The sequence below is a fragment of the Scyliorhinus torazame genome, chromosome 22 (assembly GCF_047496885.1).
Source record: "Scyliorhinus torazame isolate Kashiwa2021f chromosome 22, sScyTor2.1, whole genome shotgun sequence".
In the NCBI taxonomy this organism is placed as follows: domain Eukaryota; kingdom Metazoa; phylum Chordata; class Chondrichthyes; order Carcharhiniformes; family Scyliorhinidae; genus Scyliorhinus; species Scyliorhinus torazame.
This window is the reverse complement of record NC_092728.1, coordinates 92447767-92468615: the sequence shown is the minus strand read 5'-3', so window position 1 is coordinate 92468615 and position 20849 is coordinate 92447767. Positions and strand designations below refer to the sequence as shown.

The following is a 20849-nucleotide window of genomic DNA, read 5'->3' as shown; positions in this document are numbered from 1 at the left end:
TATATTAACATAGCATAAATTTACCCCGAGATCTAGTCTTGTTCCCGTATTTATCAATAACCACCTTAAAGATAAAAGGTTACAAAAAATAATCTGCAATTCTATATTTAGCTCCATAAAAGGAGATGTGAATATTGGTGGTACAAATTTCTGGGCAGAATTTTCAAACTAAAAAAAGTTGAGCGTGGAACACAAGAATTCGCTTGCATCCATTATTTATCGATCTTAAATACATTTGGGAGATCTCTTTTCTTAAACAAAAATGAGAAAGCAGTACAAGCATTGGAAACAAGTGGCATAATAAAGACTGAAAAAGAGAGGATGCAATGTAATAGATACTCCAATCTGAAGAAACTTTTAAAGAAAAAAGTTGTTTTCGATTTGGTGATGACTCCTTGATATGCAGATAGACCATGGGTTACATTGTAGGGGATGTCGCCTGTGAGTCATTTGTCTCGTATAGTATCTACTGGTTTTTAATTTATTATACAAAGCTCATTGTCTGTGAAATGTTACATTAAAAAAAAATGTCTTGCTTTTCTTCAAAGGGGTGGTTTGCGATTCAAGCAACATGAGCCAGTCTAGTTTAATATATTATGTGGAGTTTATCAGGTGCAGAAGCTTCAGGACACATTTTAAAAAGCCTTTTGCTCTTGGTATAGTTCTAGATGCAATTTTAATATCTGAATTAATTGATATTTTTATACTTTTTAAACTGATAACATTGACAATATCGAATATGCCTACTGAAGTAATCAGCTCAATTGTGCAGGAACACTTTGTAACACAGCAAGGACTCCACGTTCCCTTAAATATTCTGGCTACTGTGCTGACAAATAAATGGTTAGTACCCCCCCCCCCCCCCCCCCCCCCCGCCCCGTGTTAACACTAGGGAACGTGCAACATTAGGCATTACTGAAATATTGAAACATTTGTAAGATGTGGTAAAGGATTCCTACAGGGATGACATCCAGCTTAAGAAGTTGGAGACTACACCCCATAACTAAAACATCCTCTACCCATAGTGATTGTCTGGGTTCTGTATTGTATTTTTACAGCAGGCAAATTTGTTAGCCAGTTTTATTACATTTTAAAATTTCCACAATACCCCAAATAAAAGTCCAGTTTCTAATCAGGACCGTGTCACATTGCTAATCCCATCAGTCCCTGTATTGATCGACACCTGTACATCTCAATCACACTCCAGAAATTCTCTTTTCCCCTGAATTGAATACCACGGTCAACAGTCCCTTGTGATCACTGCACAGGATGTGGGCTCACATAGACAAGTTCACTCTGCATGCAATGATATAAAGTGTTGCTGCACAAAACACAGCATTTCACCAACAGCCTGTAGAGGAACATTCTGTCCCGGTCAACCAACAGCTAAGGGAAACCCTGGGATAGAATCCCACTGCCCATCTGACTGGGTTTAGATGGTCACAGATACGACTACCGCCTGTTTCTTTTTATCATGGAAATAATTTGCCTGGAAAACATGAAAATGTAACTTTCATAGAGTATCGCATGCCGGAGTGACAGACACGTACAGAACAACTGTACTTGAATGCATCTTGTTTACTCTTTCATTTTTAAACAATACATGGAAATATATTTGATGTGTATCTTGATGTGATTTAAGTGAGAATTCAATTACAGGCCTGCGCCGTTCCTCTTGTAAAGGGAGAAATAGCCCAGATGACAGGCTGGCACATCATTGGTTGTTTAATTACCTTATTAGAAAGGTTCATGTCAGTAATTGCTGGCTGCAACTGAGAAGAGCACAGACAGGCCTCATCAGATTCACACACATACCTGTAATTAGGCCATGGATTTCTGTGATAACCAGGCCATTGGCACTGCACGACAGCCAGGCGGGGGAAGAGGAGGAACGCTTTAAATGGGTAACAGATTATACACCTATTTAGAGTTCTAGATTACAGAGCTTTTAAAAAAGATAGTTTATTCGAGGTATTTTCAAATATATACAAAAAACAAAGACTGGGAGAATCATAACATACCAACAACAGTGTCATAACACACCTAACGCTAACGTAACACAGTCCCTCCTTATCCAGATTACTCCTCGAACCCACTCCTTCTCCCCTAACAAAGAAAAGAATAAAAGGAGAGAGAAAAACCACAACGCCCCCCCCACCCCACTGGCGCTTTATAGAAGTCGATGAACAGCTTCTACCTCATGGAGAACCCCTCGCCCGTCCCCCTAATGGTGAACCGAAAAGTGAAGAACGTCTGCCAGCTCACTCACTCATGTCCCTACCCTTGGTGGCTCCGAATCCCTTCAACCCAGCAAGATCCTTCTCCGAGCTAGCAGGGAGGCAAAGGCCACTGTGTCATCTCTTTCCCCCAAAAGAGCAACCGGACCTTCCGACACTCAAAAGATTGCTACCCTCAGTGTAACCTCCACTCCCAGTGGATCCAGTTACCTCCACTCACAGTGGGCTCGGTGTTACCTCCACTCCCTGTGGGCTCGGTGTTACCTCCACTCCCAGTGGGCTCGGTGTTACCTCCACTCCCACTGGGCTCGGTGTTACCTCCAATCCCAGTGGGTTCGGTGTTACCTCCACTCCCACTGGGCTCGGTGTTACCTCCAATCCCACTGGGCTCGGTGTTACCTCCACTCCCAGTGGGTTCATGTTACCTCCACTCTCAGTGGGCTCGGTGTTACCCCCACTCCCAGTGGGCTCGGTGTTACCTCCACTCTCAGTGGGCTCGGTGTTACCTCCACTCTCAGTGGGCTCGGTGTTACCTCCACTCTCAGTGGGCTCGGTGTTACCTCCACTCCCACTGGGCTCGGTGTTACCTCCAATCCCACTGGGCTCGGTGTTACCTCCACTCCCAGTGGGCTCGGTGTTACCTCCACTCCCAGTGGGCTCGGTGTTACCTCCACTCCCAGTGGGCTCGGTGTTACCTCCACTCCCAGTGGGTTCATGTTACCTTCACTCCCAGTGGGCTCGGTGTTACCTCCACTCCCAGTGGGTTCGGTGTTACCTCCACTCCCAGTGGGTCCAGAGGTACCTCCACTCCCAGTGAGCTCGGTATTACTTCCACTCCCAGTGGGCTCAGTGTTACCTCCACTCCCAGTGGGCTCGGTGTTACCTCCACTCCCAGTGGGCTCGGTGTTACCTCCACTCCCACACTGGGCACGGTGTTACCTCCACTTTCAGTGGGTTCGGTGTTACCTCCACTCCCAGTGGGTTCGGTGTTACCTCCACTCCCAGTGGGTTCGGTGTTACCTCCACTCTCAGTGGGCTTGATGTTACCTCCACTCCCAATGGGCTCAGAGTTACGTCCGCCTGGGCCTCGGGCCTTCCTGGACTGCATCAACCCCACGCACTTCATCACCACTGGGGCCCCCAGCCCTTGCACTCATAACTGCTCTATACTCGGACCAACCTATCCGGAAAACGGCTTCTTGTCTTGTCCCTTGGCAGGGGTTCCAGCCAGTATAGTTTACGGTAAAAGGCCTCAAATACTCTGTTAAATCCCCTCTGATTCTGTTACCACTTTGCCATCCTTGTGTCTCAACCGACCAATCTCCCTCGCCGCTTGGATATTAGGAGATGAAACTCTGTAAAGAGTCCCCATTAACTGTAAAAACATTCCAGACAGCTTGTAATGATAACACACTTCCTAATCTAAAGAAAAACAAAACGGAGTCTCTAGAGAGAAAAGCTCTGTGCATGAAGACAATGATTAACATACTTTGTAACTCATGTTTTCCCCCTTCCCCAATACAGCTTCACGTAGTTAAACTGTTCACCGTGGGCAATCAACTTCAACTATTTCTGGACCTCCCAGGAGATGCCTTTGAATAGCGCAAGGGCAACCGTGGGCAATTCTATCCTCGCCACTGATTATTCATTTAAGAATTGTGGCATTGATACTCCAGAGGAAACCACTAGTTTTCAACATGAACCTGCCCACTGCCTTAATGTTAATTAGAAGCTTTAAGGATTTTGTTTTCTACCATCAAGGCTACTGCAATCGATGCTGAGTCAAGGAACAAAGTAAAAATAAAGTTGAGGATCAATGAGACGGTGGTTACATGAGGCTAATCTACCAGAAAATAAAGGCCCAACAGCTTCTCCTGTTCGCAAATGTTTTAAACCCTCGAGCTGTTCCTTCGGCAAAACAGAGTACCATCTAGGATTGAACAACATAGGTCAGGGACAGCATTAACCTATCTTTGCATATGCAGCTGACCGGTGAGTGAAATGCATAGAAACTATATGAACTCAGCAAAAATGTTAGCAAACTGATAAAAGATCTAAATGAAGAAGCCCTAACCCAACTTTATCTAGACCTGTTGTAGCTCTTCGTCCAGTTGGCTCCTACTCTACCAATAACTCCTATGCTGGCCAAACTTTGCAACGGTATATGACAGTTCATGGTAGTGGCATGGAGTCCATTGTAAGAGTATAATAAAAACAAAATACTGTGGACGCTGAAAATTTGAAATAAAAACAGAAAATGCCAGCAGGTCTGCCAGCATCCAGAGAGAGAGGAACAGAGTTAATGTTGAGAGTGTGTATGATTCTTCTTCAGAGTTGAAGAGTCAAACAGGCACGAAACGCTAACCGTTTCTCTCTCCACATATGCTATCAGACCTGCTGGGTTTTCCAGCATTTGCTGTTTCAGCAGTTGGTTAAAAAAAAGGTCAACTCGTATACAGTTTCATCCTGACAGGGTAAAAGGCACAAGACATTTTCCACTCCAGTTCTTCAATGGAAGGGTTAACATAAAGTATCCAAATACATATTTTTCCTGTAAATTCAATTCCAGTCAGTATGTAATCGGAGCGGAAATGGACTTAGTAACTGTCTACATTTATCATGGTGTAACAAAGATAGGCAAGAGGAGTGGAATAAGTAAATAGAATACAACATGAATTATAATCGGATGTCTCGAATCAAAACTGTGACAGAGAGTAGCACAGGGAACCAAGCAGAAATAATAAAATCACGTATTGCTTTCTGGCACTATCATAATGCTAGAAATCATCCCGTGTGGACATACTACTGACAGTCAGTAAATGCAGGCAACCTACTGAGATACACAGAACTTTGGTTTTAAAAATAGGATAACTATAAATTACTGTACGAACCATATCTGTCCACAGCCCACTCCATAACCCAAATTTTTATACTTGTTGTTTGAGATCACATTCTGAAAGTGTGAACCATATTGAAAAGCAATTCCCTGCTAACTGCCTGAAAATAGAATTGAATTTATCAGCTAATCAAGGTCGAGAGGCATTTGTCCAACCAGGTCAATATTTAAGAATGATTTCTGAATGCCCAAATGGGAAGAGATGTTGTTGGTAACTCTTTACATCAAGAGTATATGTTAGCGAGATAATAGCACTCCACAGTTTTAAATCATTGTGTCCAGACGCTTCTGTTTCAAGGAGATGCTGTACTTTCATATTTTTTTGGTTGGTCTTTTCTAGCTGAGCAGGCACATACATGTGCGATGTACTCAACTCCTAACAATGCTATACTGCAGCCAGCCACTAGGAAGTGCACAAGTCCACCCAGAGGGCTTGTTACGTGATTCCGATTCCACTCCTCTCCTCATCTCGAAACACATCAACTATCTTCTCAAAAGCACAGGAAACTCAGGAAAGATCAGTAATTGGGCAAGTGAATGGCCTGTGTTTTTGCATTCAGCGGAGGAGGGAGCACACCATTTCACATCCCACATCTATCCACCCTGGAAGGACAAACACGCCTATTCACTCTGGATGGACAAACACAACTGGAAAGTAAATAACGCTACTGCATATCTTTATAATTCAAAACACTATCTAAGCAAAGTGCTATCCAAACACATTAACACCACACTGACAATGCCCATAGAACAGATTCATACCATATAACAGCACATTCAAATTGTTCTTTCACTCACAAGGTCTACACAGTTCACTCATGGGAGAGGATTCATTGACATTTGATGGAAGCAAAATGTTTCAGTGTATGGTTGATGAGCTCTCTCTCCCCATTGGATTCTTTGTCTGCAAAATCCTTTTTCCAAGGCCACACTTGAGAGCAACGGCAAGACTACCAAGCACAACAGAATATTCCACATGAATCTGGTTAGAATTTTTCTTCAGAACAGAAATAGCTATCAGCCCTCAAAGGGTTAAAGCCAACAGCAAACTGTGTAATCCTGTGATACACTGCTGTCCCTCGTCACGGAGCATCCCACTGCACTAACGACAGTCAGTGCATTATTACTGAGGATCAAAGCCCCCCAACCCTGTCTCACATGCTCTTTATCAGCTAATCACTCTATTCATCTCTGAATAATCACTCTGCTAAATCCTCTCCCCATCTCCCAGCACATGGGTATTTGATTCCTGATGGCCATCTGCCGGTAAGGGTCAAGCAGCAGAGTCGAGCCTCTTGTCCCCAGTGGTTTCTCTAGGGAAGTCTGGTCCCTGTCAGTGCTTTCTACTCAGCATTGCAGACACATTAGTGATGGCTGCAAATGAGTTAAAAGACAATTAGGGAATCAAGGTGATGTCACCTTCACAGATTGGTGAATCTGCATTTAAATTTGTTGTCATCATTGAAAATCAACCTGATAGCGCTAATTTGTTTTTTATTGCTTATTTACTTTCATAGTAAGTAATTTAAGTAAATGCGTTATCAATAACATACTATGTACCCTGAGGCAATTTATTGATTCAAGTGGATAGAAAGGCTCCTTCTTACAATAGACTTTACTAGTTTGGTTATATGTTTGTATGAAATTCTTCTGTCCGTTGTTTTAAAGTTAGCTTGTTTACAGCTCCTTTTTAACCGACACATTATAAATGCAGCACAGCACAGCTTCCATCGTAGTGACATTACATTGTTGCAAAACTGGAAGTTTGGTCTCACTTTCCTCCCACAGTCTAAAGGCTTTTAAAACCTAACATTATTGATTCATCTCACTTCCTCTCCTGTTCCTCTTAGTCTGATGGCCTATGGGTCTTTGATCTTCGCCCAAGTCACTGAATTAAAATAGAAGATGCACAATTTTTCCAATTCTCACCTTTAAGAAGTACTTAATGATCCAAATCCACGTGAATGGAATAAAAAAAATGTCAATGTCCATGTGGAGAATTATCTAAAGGTCGCTTCTTTATTGAAGAACGAGAGTCAAGGGTTATCCTGAATGCAATAGGAATCACAACAGCAAAACAGCGTTCTAGGGCACTGTATCATTTTATCACCGCCACATATCAGCACCATAATCAATCCATATATATTCGCACAAGTGACATCAAAAGACTGAATGTGAATACTGCACACTGTTTAAAAAGGCCATATCCAACTACTAAGGGCACAATCTTAAAATCGGCAAAACTGCTGAAAATTCTAATTCCTCATGATTATGAACATGATTTGTTTGTAACTCGAGGGGGGAATAGTTTTTCATTTGTGAACATATACGGTGCCTTAATATGAGAAAAACGAAAAGCCAATGGGAGTGCTGAACTTCCTCAGAAATCTATGTGAAATAAAAAGTAGCAGGCCATTACCAAAGCAAAATACAACTGCTGCCTCACTCTTCCACGCTTTAGTGTTCAAATGGGATTATGGGATAACTGGCTGGTATGAGCTGCTGTGTCTGCCATGGCTGTCATCAATACTGCTTTATGATGGACAGATGAGAGGCACGTTTCCCCAACGGCTCACATTGTGACGCTGGGCACTCCTTCGTCAAAAGGTCGCGGCAAAAAACTGCCACAACTTATCCGATGCAGTTAAAACAAAATCCATCTTCAATTGAGACTTGCATTCCAGGGGTGCAGTGAAGTCGATATGAACTGAAATTTTGAAACATAAAAATAACACTTTGCCAAAAATACAACACAAGGTATAAAGGTAGAATGCTATTAATCATTAATTGTTTAGCAGTTGCTTGTAGTTGCAGTTGGTTTAGTTTCTTGCTGAATGGAAAGGAACTCCATTTATAACGTGCTACACAAATGTTGAGGGCCTGGATAAAGCTGGCCACGGATTATTCGTACAATTTTCTTCAGCAAAAGAGATTTTACAGAGCAGCCACTAGAAATGGTCTCTGTATTTACAGAAGGCAAAGTAAGCTGTATTGATATGCAGTCAATAAATATAGGCCCCTAAACTGCTGCCAACAGTCAAAGCACAAGCAGACACGAAACTCAAAGAATGGCAGCTACATGAGAGAAAGGTTTCCCACTGTTTCTGTGTAAGGATTATAGAATAACTCCTAAGGGACCCCTGCAACAGAGGGTGCGCCATTCACAAACAGACAGCAGCATGAGGTACGAAATACAATCTGATCAGTTGAATGGGAGCCAGTTAGTGGCTTAGTTTGCGACCTACCCTAAACCACATTTGTTTTGTTCTCACCATTTATTTTTGATCACTGATTTCTCGGTCTTGCAGGCCATTCACCACAAGCTCTTCTCAGATTTACGCAATCTGCACCATAATCATTTAATCACTGTCCTATATTTAGCCAGCAGGAGGTGCAATTCACTGGAGGCAATTTGTACAGTAGCAGGCTAATGGAGAATTATGAAATGCCCCAAGTGAAGTTTAGGAGACAAACGGGCCAGGCAATGCTGGAATTTCAAACTCTGCTGGCCACCTTAATGCTGGGTGCCAGTGACGACTCTGCTCAGGTTACAAGATAGTTGAATATTAAATGTAGGCGGCACGGTAGCACAGTGGTTAGCACTGTTGCTTCACAGCGCTAGGGACCTGGGTTTGATTCCCAGCTGGGTCACTGTCTGTGAGGAGTTTGCACGTTCTCCCCGTGTCTGCATGGGTTTCCTCCGGGTGCTCTGGTTTCCTCCCACAGTCCAAAGATGTGCAGGTTAGTTCAATTTGCCATCCTAAATTGCCCTTTTGTCCAAGAAAAGTTAGGGGAGGTTACTGGGATAGGTGAAAGTGTGGGCTTAAGTAGGGTGCTCTTTCCAAGGGCCAGTGCAGACTTGATGGGCCGAATGGCCTCCTGCACTGTAAACTGTATGATTCATTAGGTAGATATTTAACTGAGAATGTTATAACATGGGAGTGCAACGCAAGAAGACCAGCCACCTGACTTAGACTCCTGCACAGAATCTACTCTTCAGTGTCAGATCTTTATACGGTTGTACGGGTATTGTAGCAAAGTGAAGGACAGAAACATACGAATAAGAAAAGGAGGAAAAGGGTATCTAGCAGCTGGAGTTCACAAATGCATTGGGAAAGTCACATATCTTCTCATACAAGTTACGCAACAGAAAGATGTGATTAGGCGCATCGAGTTTGCACTGCTGAGATTCTCCATATAAAGTACCTCGATTAATCAGACCCCTGCTTGGTTCATATTCCCTTTAATATTCTTATTAAGCTACATGATGATTCCCTATTAAAGTATTAATGGGCATTGCTGCAGTGACAATTTGCGGATGAGAATTCTGCATTCTTACTATCCTTTGTGAACATTGTTTCCCTCTCACCTCCCCTTAATTTAAGGTATCGATAAATAATTAATGACTCCCTTTCAGTGTGTCAGTGAACAATGGAAACCATCATTATTTACGTATTCCAAACCCTCTCGTCGTGACAACATGGAGAGAAGAAGATTAAGAGGAGACTTAATAGAGGCATACAAAATGATCAGGGGGTTGGATAGGGTGGACAGTGAGAGCCTTCTCCCGCGGATGGAAATGGCTGGCACGAGGGGACATAACTTTAAACTGAGGGGTAATAGATATAGGACAGAGGTCAGAGGTAGGTTCTTTACGCAAAGAGTAGTGAGGTCGTGGAATGCCCTACCTGCTACAGTAGTGAACTCGCCAACATTGAGGGCATTTAAAAGTTTATTGGATAAACATATGGATGATAATGGTATAGTGTAGGTTAGATGGCTTTTTGTTTCGGTGCAACATCGTGGGCCGAAGGGCCTGTACTGCGCTGTATTGTTCTATGTTCTATTCTCAGCTACAATTAAAAGCCCTAATTTAAGTCTTTCTTCATAACTTCCTCTTATCCCTGGTAATATATGAGTGAATATACTCCGCCTCTATTCAATTGTTTTTATATAACATCGAAGGATATCCAAAACAAGTCTTGCTTTTGTACTCTGTGCCTCTAGTTTAAAAAACAAAAGGATTCTGCCAGCCTATTCCATGGCCTCATGTCCATCACTGTCGCCTTTAATGACTTGTGCACCCGCAGAGCCTAGTCTCTCTACTCCATTGCCATTTAGAATCTGATCAGTTAAGATGTACCTCATTCCCATATTCTTACTTCCAAAATCTATTATTTCATATTTATCTTCAATGAATTGTATCTGACAACTATCTGCCCACCTTGCTCAGCTGTGGTCCACTGCTGTAGTTCTCATTATGATTTGCCATATCCCCCAAAAGTAACACAATCACATTGTTCCTTCAATACCAAAGTCTAGTTAATTTATGTTTATAACAAACAATACTGTGCCCAACAAACCCATGTGGAACATTATTTACCATGTCTCCAGTCTGTGAAACTTCCCTTTGCTTCCATCCTTTTTTGTGCACCCTCCAAAATCCACCTCTGGACAGAATATGACATGACACAGAAAGAGGCCATTCAGCTCATCATGTTTGTGACAGCTCTGTGAATTGGCCACACTCCCCATAATTCCATCTTTGCTGCAAGTCCCTTATGTGATATTTCTGTCAAATACCTTTTGAAAATCGATGCAAAGCACATCTACATTTAAACTGTTTTTACAGAATGACAGAAAAGAAATTCAAAAGAATTAAATAAGTATGTCCTTGTAGCATTCTCTTGTCCAGCTGGTTCTTTTTATATCACACAAAGTACCTACTGCCCAACCTTCAGGGTTTTAGTACCTCTGTCAGTTCTCTTCAGCTCTAAAGACAATTACCCTGGCTTCAAAGTTAACTCCATCTTTAGGTAATTTCCCCTGAAATTACATTTCTTTACAAAACAATTGACAGCTATTTTTAATGTAGAGAAAAGTCACAAGGGACTTTGCGGGAGTGATATTTGGAGGTATAGAATCCCTACAGCGCAGAAGGAGGCCATTCGGTCCACTGAGTCTGCACCAACCTTTGGAAAGAGCACCCTACCTAGGCTCAGGCCCCCACCCTATCCCCATAACCCAGTAGCCCCACCTAACCTTTTAGATACTAAGGGGTAATTTAGCATGGCCAATCCACCTAACCTGCACTTCTTTGGACTGTGGGAGGAAACCAGAGCAGCCGGAGGAAACCCACACAGTCACCCGAGGTCGGAATTGAACCCGGGTCCCTGGCGCTGTGAGGCAGCAGGGCTAACCACTGCGCCACCCTGTGAGAAAAATCTTGGTCAAAGAGCTGGGCTTGAAGGAATGTTTAAGCAGAAGGAGCAGATAGAGAGACAGATGGTTCAGGAAGGAATTCCACAGTGTTAAACCTGGATGACTGAAAGCATGGCCAACAACAGCGAGATGTGGGTTGAGCGAGGTGAGGCACACACAAGAGGCTGCAATCTGAGGAACAAAGAGTTCTGATGATATAAAAGTAGATCAGGCAAGACTTGTACTTGTGGGTTTTGCCATCCATGAATCTGCAACCTCAGCAAGTCAGTGGCTTCAGAACAGGTGGGGGGGGGGAAAAGTTGCACAATAAATCTTGTTGTCATATTGTCTTTGATACTTTAAGATGAGGATTCCTTTCATTTAAACTTCTAACTTGAAGACAAATGTAAATCAACAGGTCAACTCGCACAGGCTGCAAACCATCAATGCTCTCATTTACACACTAGGCTTGTAATGGAGCCCTGTGATATGTTAGGAAAAGTATAAAAGGGCAGAAGAATTCCCTTTAAAAGGGAATTTTCCAATTTGTGGGCCTGTTACTTTCAAGGAACAGCCAAAGCAAAATAGGAAAATAACTAATTATAACTCAAACATAGGCTATTAAACAAAAGTAGGATGACCCTGGTGTGTCTTCTTCACCAGGGAGCCCAACAGCACTAAATGACAACGTTAGGTTTCACTCAAAAGAAAGTGGCCCAACTTGCCAGCTGACAGGAGCATCCTTAACTAACAGGTGTTCAGTATACACAAAACTCTTTTTGCTTATTGTACTAGGTAACAGCTGTTTACTGCACCAGTTTCCCCCAAGCAATCCCCTGACACACAGAGGGAGACAAGTGAGTGTTTTGAATCGGGTCAAATTTAAATCGTTGTCTATTCTATTAGCTGCAGCACAAGCTGTGATCTGACACATTACTACAAGCATTACATAAAAGGAAGATATTGTCAGTAAACAGACCTTTCATATAAATACCTTTAAAATAGACCTTTTAATTAACATTACTCCTTTTAATGAACATGATAGAAGAGCAATTGGGACTACTCTGTGCATAATGGCATTGATTCTTTGCTTACCTCCACTCAGCTTTAGAAGGGCCCTTATTGCTGTATTGCATTGTCCAGTTGTAAAGTTCAGATGCAGATAAACAAACATGAAGGGTTGTATTTGGGATTGGGAAAACATTTTGAAAGGTAAAGATCTCAATTCTCCCTCTTATTGCACAAGGTGACCAAAGCAGGCAGAAAGTTCGATACATCAAAATTGTTGCCGTTAACAATGATACTCACAAAACAAAATGAGCAATACTGAAGTGTTTCTAAAGTTTGTGCTCTGTAAAGGTATAGTGATGCAGCAAGGAAACTGAACTACTCTTTTCCTGTTGACAGACCCACAAAATCAAAATCGGCCAACCCCCAATATTTAGCTATTTTTGACCTAAAGACTGTGGCGAAAATCTTTTACCTCCCACCTTGTGACGTTAAAGAATGTAAGTTTTCAATGCAAATCCAACTCCAAACCGCTCATTCAGGGTTTTAATGGAGAGATGCCACTCTCGGGTGGGTTGGTCAGTAAAATCTTTTTTTTTAAAAATGTTTTTATTGAAGTTTTACATTTTATACACTGTACATTCAACAAGAGTATGTGCATCGGTTACAATATACAAGACCCCCCCCTCCTTTTGTTGTTTCAGAATATTTTCTTGGGTCGCTTATTACACAGGAGGCAGTTATCTTCTATTTATAGCTATGCGGTGCTTTCCCCTTCCCCATCTCCCCCCCCCTTTGTTGTTTGGCCCTTCCACCCCCAATCTCACTGTTTCTTAGGGGGTTCTGTTTCTTGTGGCCTTGCTCTGGGCCCCCTGCAGATTCGTAGGCTCCCATGTGCCATCGCACCACCCCCCCCCGATTGGTTGTTGGCCTTGAAAAGGTCCTGGAACAAGTTGGTGAATGGCTTCCATGCTTTGTAGGAGCCATCCTCTGACCCTCAGAAAGTGAATTTGAACTTCTCCAGGTGGAGAAGTTTTGACAGGTCTGCCAGCCAGTCTGCAGCCGTGGGTGGTGCTGCCGATCGGCAGCCGAGCAGGATTCCCCAGCGGGCGATTAGGGAAGCAAAGGCAAGGGCATTGGCCCTCTTCCCCATGAATAGTTCGGGCTAATCCGATACCCTGAAGACTGCCACTCTTGGGCACGGCTCCACCCTCACCCCCACAACCTTGGACATTGCCTCGAAAAAGGCTGTCCAGAATCTGACAAGTCTGGGGCAGACGCAGAACATGTGGGCATGGTTGGCTGGGCCTCCCTGGCACCGCTCACATTTGTCCTCCACCTCCAGGAAGAACCTACTCATACTGGTTCTTGTCAGGTGCACCACTTTCAGCTGCATGAGGCTTAGCCTTGCACATGAGGAGGTGGAGTTGCCCCTGTTCAGTGCTTCGCTCCAGAGTCCCCACCCTATTTCCGGAGTAAAATCTTTTTAAGGAGGCTCCATGTTTTACTCTTAAATTATATTTTTATTTTTAAGCCAGAAGGACAGGTTTCCTGGTGCTCTGGAAACCCGGCAGGTAAGAGTACTGTGATCACCCGCTCGCCTCACACCCTCCTGCCTTGTGATCAGCAACTCAGTCTACACCCTCCCCACCCCCACAACCTCACTCCACTGAATTCACCCATTCAAACCATACCACCCCAAACTCATTAGTCACCCATTTGGCCAATATACCCTTGCCCCACAGTCACCAACTCTATGTACTACCCCCCACCCCACTGTCATCCCCAAATTGGTCAACAAGGCCCCACCAGTCCCCACCACCCAATCCATCCAAGAAATGCCCCACAATCATCCACTCTGTGCCCCCTCCCACCCCCTCCGTGCACACCCCCACCACAAATCGCCACCTCCATCTAGCCGACGGGCAGAACACATGATCTTAAATTGAGGAATGAATTACATTTATGCACATCGGTCAAATTATTTACTGTCTTCCAACCAATGAAGACTGCACCTGGCCTTCGCTGTGCACAATGGCAGGCTGACAATTTAGATATTTAAACAGTGCACCACATTTCAACAGCCCCGGGTATAAACAGCAATGTCTAACTTTCAGTGGATTTTTATAATCACAACTTTATTACAGTGACTGATTTAGTCTTTCACTGAAATAAAAGGAAAGACTCACATTTACACAGCCACAGGATATCCCAAAGCACAAGGCCAATCAAGTTCTTTTGAAGTTTGGTAACCGTTGTAATATACAAAATGTGGCAGCTAATTTGCAGACAGCAAGCACCCTCAAAACAGCAATGAGAAAATGAGCTAATAATATGTTTTTGCAATGCTGGCTGAGGGGTGATATCGGTGATACCAGGGCTAACTCTTCCCTTTTTTGAAATAGTGCCATGGAATTATTTGTATGCACCCGCGAGTGCAACGTGGCCTCAGTTTAATGTCTCATCCAAACAATGGCACCTCTAACAATGCAGCACTCCCTTACTACTGATGCATTAATACATCAGCCCTGATTTGTATGCTCAAGTTCTGCATATTAAATGACATAAAAATCATAGCTAATGGTTCAGGTTGGGATGCCGCCAGACTTCCTGAGTATTTCCAGCATTCTCTGTTTCAATATTAGATTTCCAGTATCCACAGCATTTTGCTTTTGCAAATAATATAACCTGGTTCAGACTCTGGTTACTTCAATAACATTTTCTTACTCCAGCCCAAAGGTGTGTTTGTTAGGTGGACTGGCCATGATAAATCACCCTTTAGTGTCCAGGGATGTGCAGGTTTGGAGTTACGGGGGTAGGTATGGTGGACTGGGATGTGGGCATGGGTAGAGTTCTGATTCGAAGGGTCGGGGCAAACGTAATGGGCCGAATGGCCTCCTTTTGCATTGCAGGGATTCTATTCTGAAAAAACACTGTAGCCCTGGAGTGAGCACCTTCCATCGTCCAGCCCTCGGTTACATTTCTCCTGACCCTTGACAACACTCTTCCTTAAAGGGGACCTGGGGTCTATTCTTTTACTTGCTACGATCCCAGTTGATGTTATAACTGGATGGAAAGATCCCAGAGTGGAACCCTGGCTCAAAAGACCGCAACTTTTACTTTTCTTTTATAAAACGTGGAGGAACAGAGTCATAGGACCGTTAATTCGTTTTAACAACAAGAAACAAACATTTACTTAACATTTACTCCTAATTTTATCTTAACAATTACACGCAGGTTTTAGGATTAACACAGATTACAAAGTACATGTTAAGCAACAGTGTTCTCATTAACACACAAAGTGCCTTTCAAGCATACAAGCTTATTGTGGTCAAGTACACACTCCGCTCTGAACCCAAGTTAGTGTCTGTGGATTTCTCCTCCAAATCCTCCCAGATGTTGTCACATGAGTTTCCAAACTCCACTCCCAGAAACACGCTTTAAAATCTTTTCACATAATAATGCTTTCCCTTAGTGGTTTGCATTCTGAAATCCAGTTGAGATTTTACAAATGACTCTTAAACAAAGCTTCCGTTTTTTTGTTTTTTAAAATAAATTTAGAGTAGCCAATTATTTTTCTTCTCCAATTAAGGGGCAATTTAGCGTGGCCAATCCACCTAGCCAGCACATCTTTGGGTTGTGGGGGCGAAACCCACGCAGACATGGGGAGAATCTGCAAACTCCACACGGACAGTGACCCAGGGCCAGGATTCGAACCCGGGTCCTCAGCGCCGCAGTCCCAGTGCTAACCACTGCACCACAACCCCCCCCCCCGTTCCACTTTTAACAGCAAATCCACGCCAGGATTTTACCCAACCCCTTAAAAAAATTTTTTGTCTTGACTGCTGTTTAAACTGTTCACTTTAACTCCCGCTGCCCAGACTCTTATTAGAATGGCATTCTTAGCACTGTTGTTTCGCAGAGCCAGTGACCCCGGTTTGATTCCCGACTTGGGTCACTGTCTGTGCAGAGTCTGCATGTTCCCCCCATGTCTGCGTGGGTTTCCTCTAGGTGCTCCGGTTTCCTCCCACAAGTCCCGAAAGACGTGCTTATTAGGTTAATTGGACATCCTGAATTCTCCTTCAGTGTACCCAAACAGGTGGAGTGTGGCGAATAGGGGATTTTCGCAGTAACTTCATTGCAGTGTTAATGTAACCCTACTTGTGACACTAATTAAGATTATATTATTAGAAGTCTGTTGTCCCACATTAAATCTAGCAACTGCAATTATCTCTTTTAACTCGGAACACTTTACTCTTCCTTGAATTCTTCTGAACAATACCTTGGTCTTTGTTCACTTAACTTCAGTCATCATAAACATTCTCTCTACACCAATTCCCTAATTATCTGGACTGTAACTTGTTCCTTTGGAAGCTCGCATCTTTGCAACTCGCTTGCCTTGTCCAACTTCTCATGGCAGAGTTGAGAGAGGTTCACTCCTCGGTGTCCCGACTCCAAATTGCCAACAAATTCAGCTAAAACGAAAACTTAATAACTTTAAAAAAAATCCTTATAAGGGTCTCCAGTTGCTAAGCAACCAATGCTAGTTTATTTACTTTTCATGCTGTAGCCCTCGCTAAGCACAATAGAATCACAGTTGGAATTTAAACCAATTGCCACACCTTTGTCCAGCACAAATCTAACTATAGGTTTTACCTTTCCAGACACAGAAACAATAAATTAAACCCACTTAAAATTATACCTTATTTCTAATGTTTACCAATACAACTATAAATCCCTTAAAACTATCTTTGTTTTCCTAACATAGTATAATATAATCTTGGTCTGTGCTTACATAATACATGCTATGTAATGCATAGAATACACATTTATCTTAGGGCATTTAACCAGTTTATATCTTTCAGTCATTGCCTCATTGCTACAAGCTTTAGTCTAACAACCCTTTGTGGAGACTGTGATCACTAAGAAATTCACCAACATTGGCATTTCTTGAGTGGGCATGTGTTAAAGGTTTGGGCTTGGCAGGTGTTAACAGATATGACAGATTTCCATTCCCGAGGATCAGGAGCAATGCAGATACATGGGAGGGCCTGCAAGGCAGGAGCTAGGGATCCTGGATTTGTGGTGTTCTCTGACATCAGGCAAAATTCTGCAGTTAAAAGGAACTGGCTGTGATTACATAATATGAGAGTCTGAATTTCTAGTTTGCAGGTTTAGCTGGGGCCTCCTTTTTAGTTGCTAACACAGTTTATAATCCTTTCAGCCGTTGCTTTTGTGCTGCAGCTTTTTTTATAATAAGCACTTATCCCGTTTCCAAGACCTGTGTTTTCACTCTCTGCCCATGTGTTTCAAAACTGTCAGTTGCTCATATATAGAAACAAGATTAAGATTTCCCTTCCTCACACATTTGCTCTACAACAAAATATACTGAATGCTTGGATAGATTGACTTTTTAAAATCATAGTGAGACATTCTAGCAACAATAAAAACAAAGAAAGCAGCATTCACATTGGTGCACAGGGGTAAGCTGTGGAGAATTGAACATATAGCTGTCTGTCTTTCCCTCTCTTCCCACACTTCAATCTGTTGCCTAAAACCCAAACAGCATGAAAGTGAGGCAGAAATGAAAGAAGCAAACCTAAAGGAAATGTATTCATCAATGTGGTATTTGTCTAGCTTTTAAACAGTGAACACTTTACAATGACAAAAATTAGTTTCAGGAAATCTATCCAAAATATATTAAAATTCACACACCGCCTGTCCACAAATTCTTCCTCCTTGTCGTCATAACATAAGAACCAGGAGCAGGATTAGGCAATTCAGCCCCTCGAGCCTGCTCCGATATTCAATATCATGGCTGATCTCATTTTCGCTTCAACTCCACTTTCCTACCTGTTCTCCATAACCCTTCAGCCATTACTAATTAAAAATCTGTCTATCGCCTCCTTAAATGTACTCATGTCCCGGCATCCACCGCACTCTGGGATAGTGAATTCCAGACTCATGATCCTGAGAAGTAATTTCTCCGCATCTTGGTTCTAAATCTGCTAACCCTTATCCTAAAACTCTGACCTCCCGTTCTGGAGTACCCCTCAAGAGGAAGTATCCGCTCTATGGCTACTTTATCAATACCTTTTATCATCTTATAGACCTCAACTGGATCTCCTCTCATCCTTCTACAACATGAGAGCATAGGCCTAAACTGCTCAATCTCTCTTCATAAGACAAAGCCCTTATCTCTGGAATCTATCCAGTGAACCTCTTCTGAACTCCCTCCAATGCAACAACAACCCTCCTCAAGTAAGGGGATCACAACTGTACACAGTACTCCAGGTGTGGTCTTACCAATGCCGTGTATAGTTACAGCAACACTTCCCTACTTTTATACTCTATTCCTTTAGCCATAAATGTCAAAAATTCTTTTGATTTCCTTATTACCTGCTGCCTCTGCATGCTAGCTCTCTGCGATTCATGCACGAGGACACCCAGGTCCCTCTACATCGAAGCACTCCCAAGTTCCTCTCCATTTAGATAACAAGTTGTCTTTCCATTTTTCTGGCCAAACGTGGATAACCTCACACTTACCCATGTTAAACTCCATCTGCCAAATTTTGGCCCACTCACCTAATCTAATCCACTTGTAAATTTCTTATTTCCTCTGCAACTTACTATCCCACCTACTGTAGTGTCACCTGCAAATTTGGCTATAGTACATTCTATCCCTGCATCCAAATCATTAATATAGATTGCAACTAGTTGAGGCCCTTTCTGCCTCCCTCCTTTGACTAAGGATAGCATATTCTCCCACCAATAGCGCTGAAGCAGCTAAATATTGTGCCTTGGAGATTCACAATCTCCAACTGCAAATAAATGTATATGCTCTGATCAAATTTATCTCTCAGCTTCCTAAGTAAGGATAGGAATTATGACTTTACACATGGGTCATCAAGACATATTTCATTTTCCCATCTTAATTAATGTAAAAAGTATAAATGAAAAATAAGGATACAATGTATGATTTAAAAATATGGACTGTGAGTTTTGGTCCAATTATGCACCACCTCTCAACTATGCTTCACCTGGGGGGTAAACCTGCCTTTGATTCCTCATGTGTTGTATAAAATATTGTTGCATTATACCTTCTCAGTACAAATTTTAGGAAGATCAATGCACTGGATTTTAAAATGAAGGTATGGCTGGTGGTCTTGTGGGAAATCCAATACATAATAATGCCTGTGATTTTCATGAGGCACTTAAGAGGCAGCAGTGGTCAAAGTTTCCAGTAGGCTTTGTATTCGACTTGAGCCAGTAAACAGATTATCAGAGGATGGAAGGTGCTTTCTCTTCTCACTCCTTCTCAGGTGATAGAAATAATTAGTATTCATCACCAGCCTGTTCAAAAACAGCTTGGGCTTTCTTCAAAGTCCTTGCCCAGTATGAAAGATCTTCTTTGATCTGAGGTGTGATATGCTCCTTGGAGATGCATTTTTCTTGCTAGCTCTCCTAAATTCTTGAGTTCACTTAGCTCAATTGTATGGCGGTGAAGCAAAACTCTACACCCACTCAAGACTTGGGTAAAATACTCAGCAGAAAAAAAGCTCAGGAATTTTTGAAATCTGTTATTTTGTGTAGAGCGCAGCTCAGTAATGGTACCCACTGCTGAGTCAGAGGGTTGAGAGTTTAAAGCCCTCCCCAAGACTTCAGTGTATAATCTCGGATGACATTTCACTGCGATACTGTACTGAGGGAGAGCTGCATTGGTCGAAGTGCCATCCTTCACACGGGACATCAAATGTTCAGGTGAAGACAAAAGATCCTATGGCACTATTGGAAGAAGAGGGGGCAATATTCAGGCTTAGGCTGACAAGTGGCAAGTTACATTTGTGCCACACAAGTGCCAGGCAATGACCATGTCCTACAAGAGAGGATCTAAAAACCGCCCCTTGACATTCAATGGCATTACCATTGCTGAATCCCCCACAATCAACATCCTGGGGGTTTCCATTAATCAGAAACTGTACTGGACTAGCCATATTAAGACTGTGGCTACCAGGACAGGTCAAAGACTCGGAATCCTATGGCGAGTAACTCATCTGCTGACCCCCCCCAAAAGCCTGTCCGCCATCAACAAGGCACAAGTGTGGAGTATAATGGCACACTCACTATTTGCCTGGATGAGTGCAGCTCCAACAACACTCGAGAAGCTTGACATCATCCAGGACAAAGCAGCCCGCTTGATTGCTACCCCTTCCACAAACCCTCCACCACCGACAAACTGTGGCAGCTGTGTGTACTATCAATAAGATGCATTGCAGTAACTCACCAGAGTTCCTTCGGCAGCACCATCCAAACCCATGACCACTGCCATCTAGAAGCACAAGAGAAGCAGATATCTTGGAACAGCACCACCTGGAGGTTCCTCTCCAAGTCACTCTCTACCTTGACTTGGAAATATATCGCCAGTCCTTCACTATCGCTGGGTCAAAATCCTGGAACTCCCCCCGAACAGCACGGTGGGTGTACCTGCACCTCAGGGACGGCAGTAG

The 20849-nt window shown here is 42.9% G+C and overlaps 1 protein-coding gene across 1 annotated transcript in view; it reads right to left on the bottom strand.

Annotated features, from left to right (window-relative positions):
* ddx31 (DEAD (Asp-Glu-Ala-Asp) box polypeptide 31) overlaps positions 1 to 20849 on the bottom strand; it is a 127168-nt gene that overhangs the window by 1973 nt on the left and 104346 nt on the right. The window lies entirely within an intron of this gene.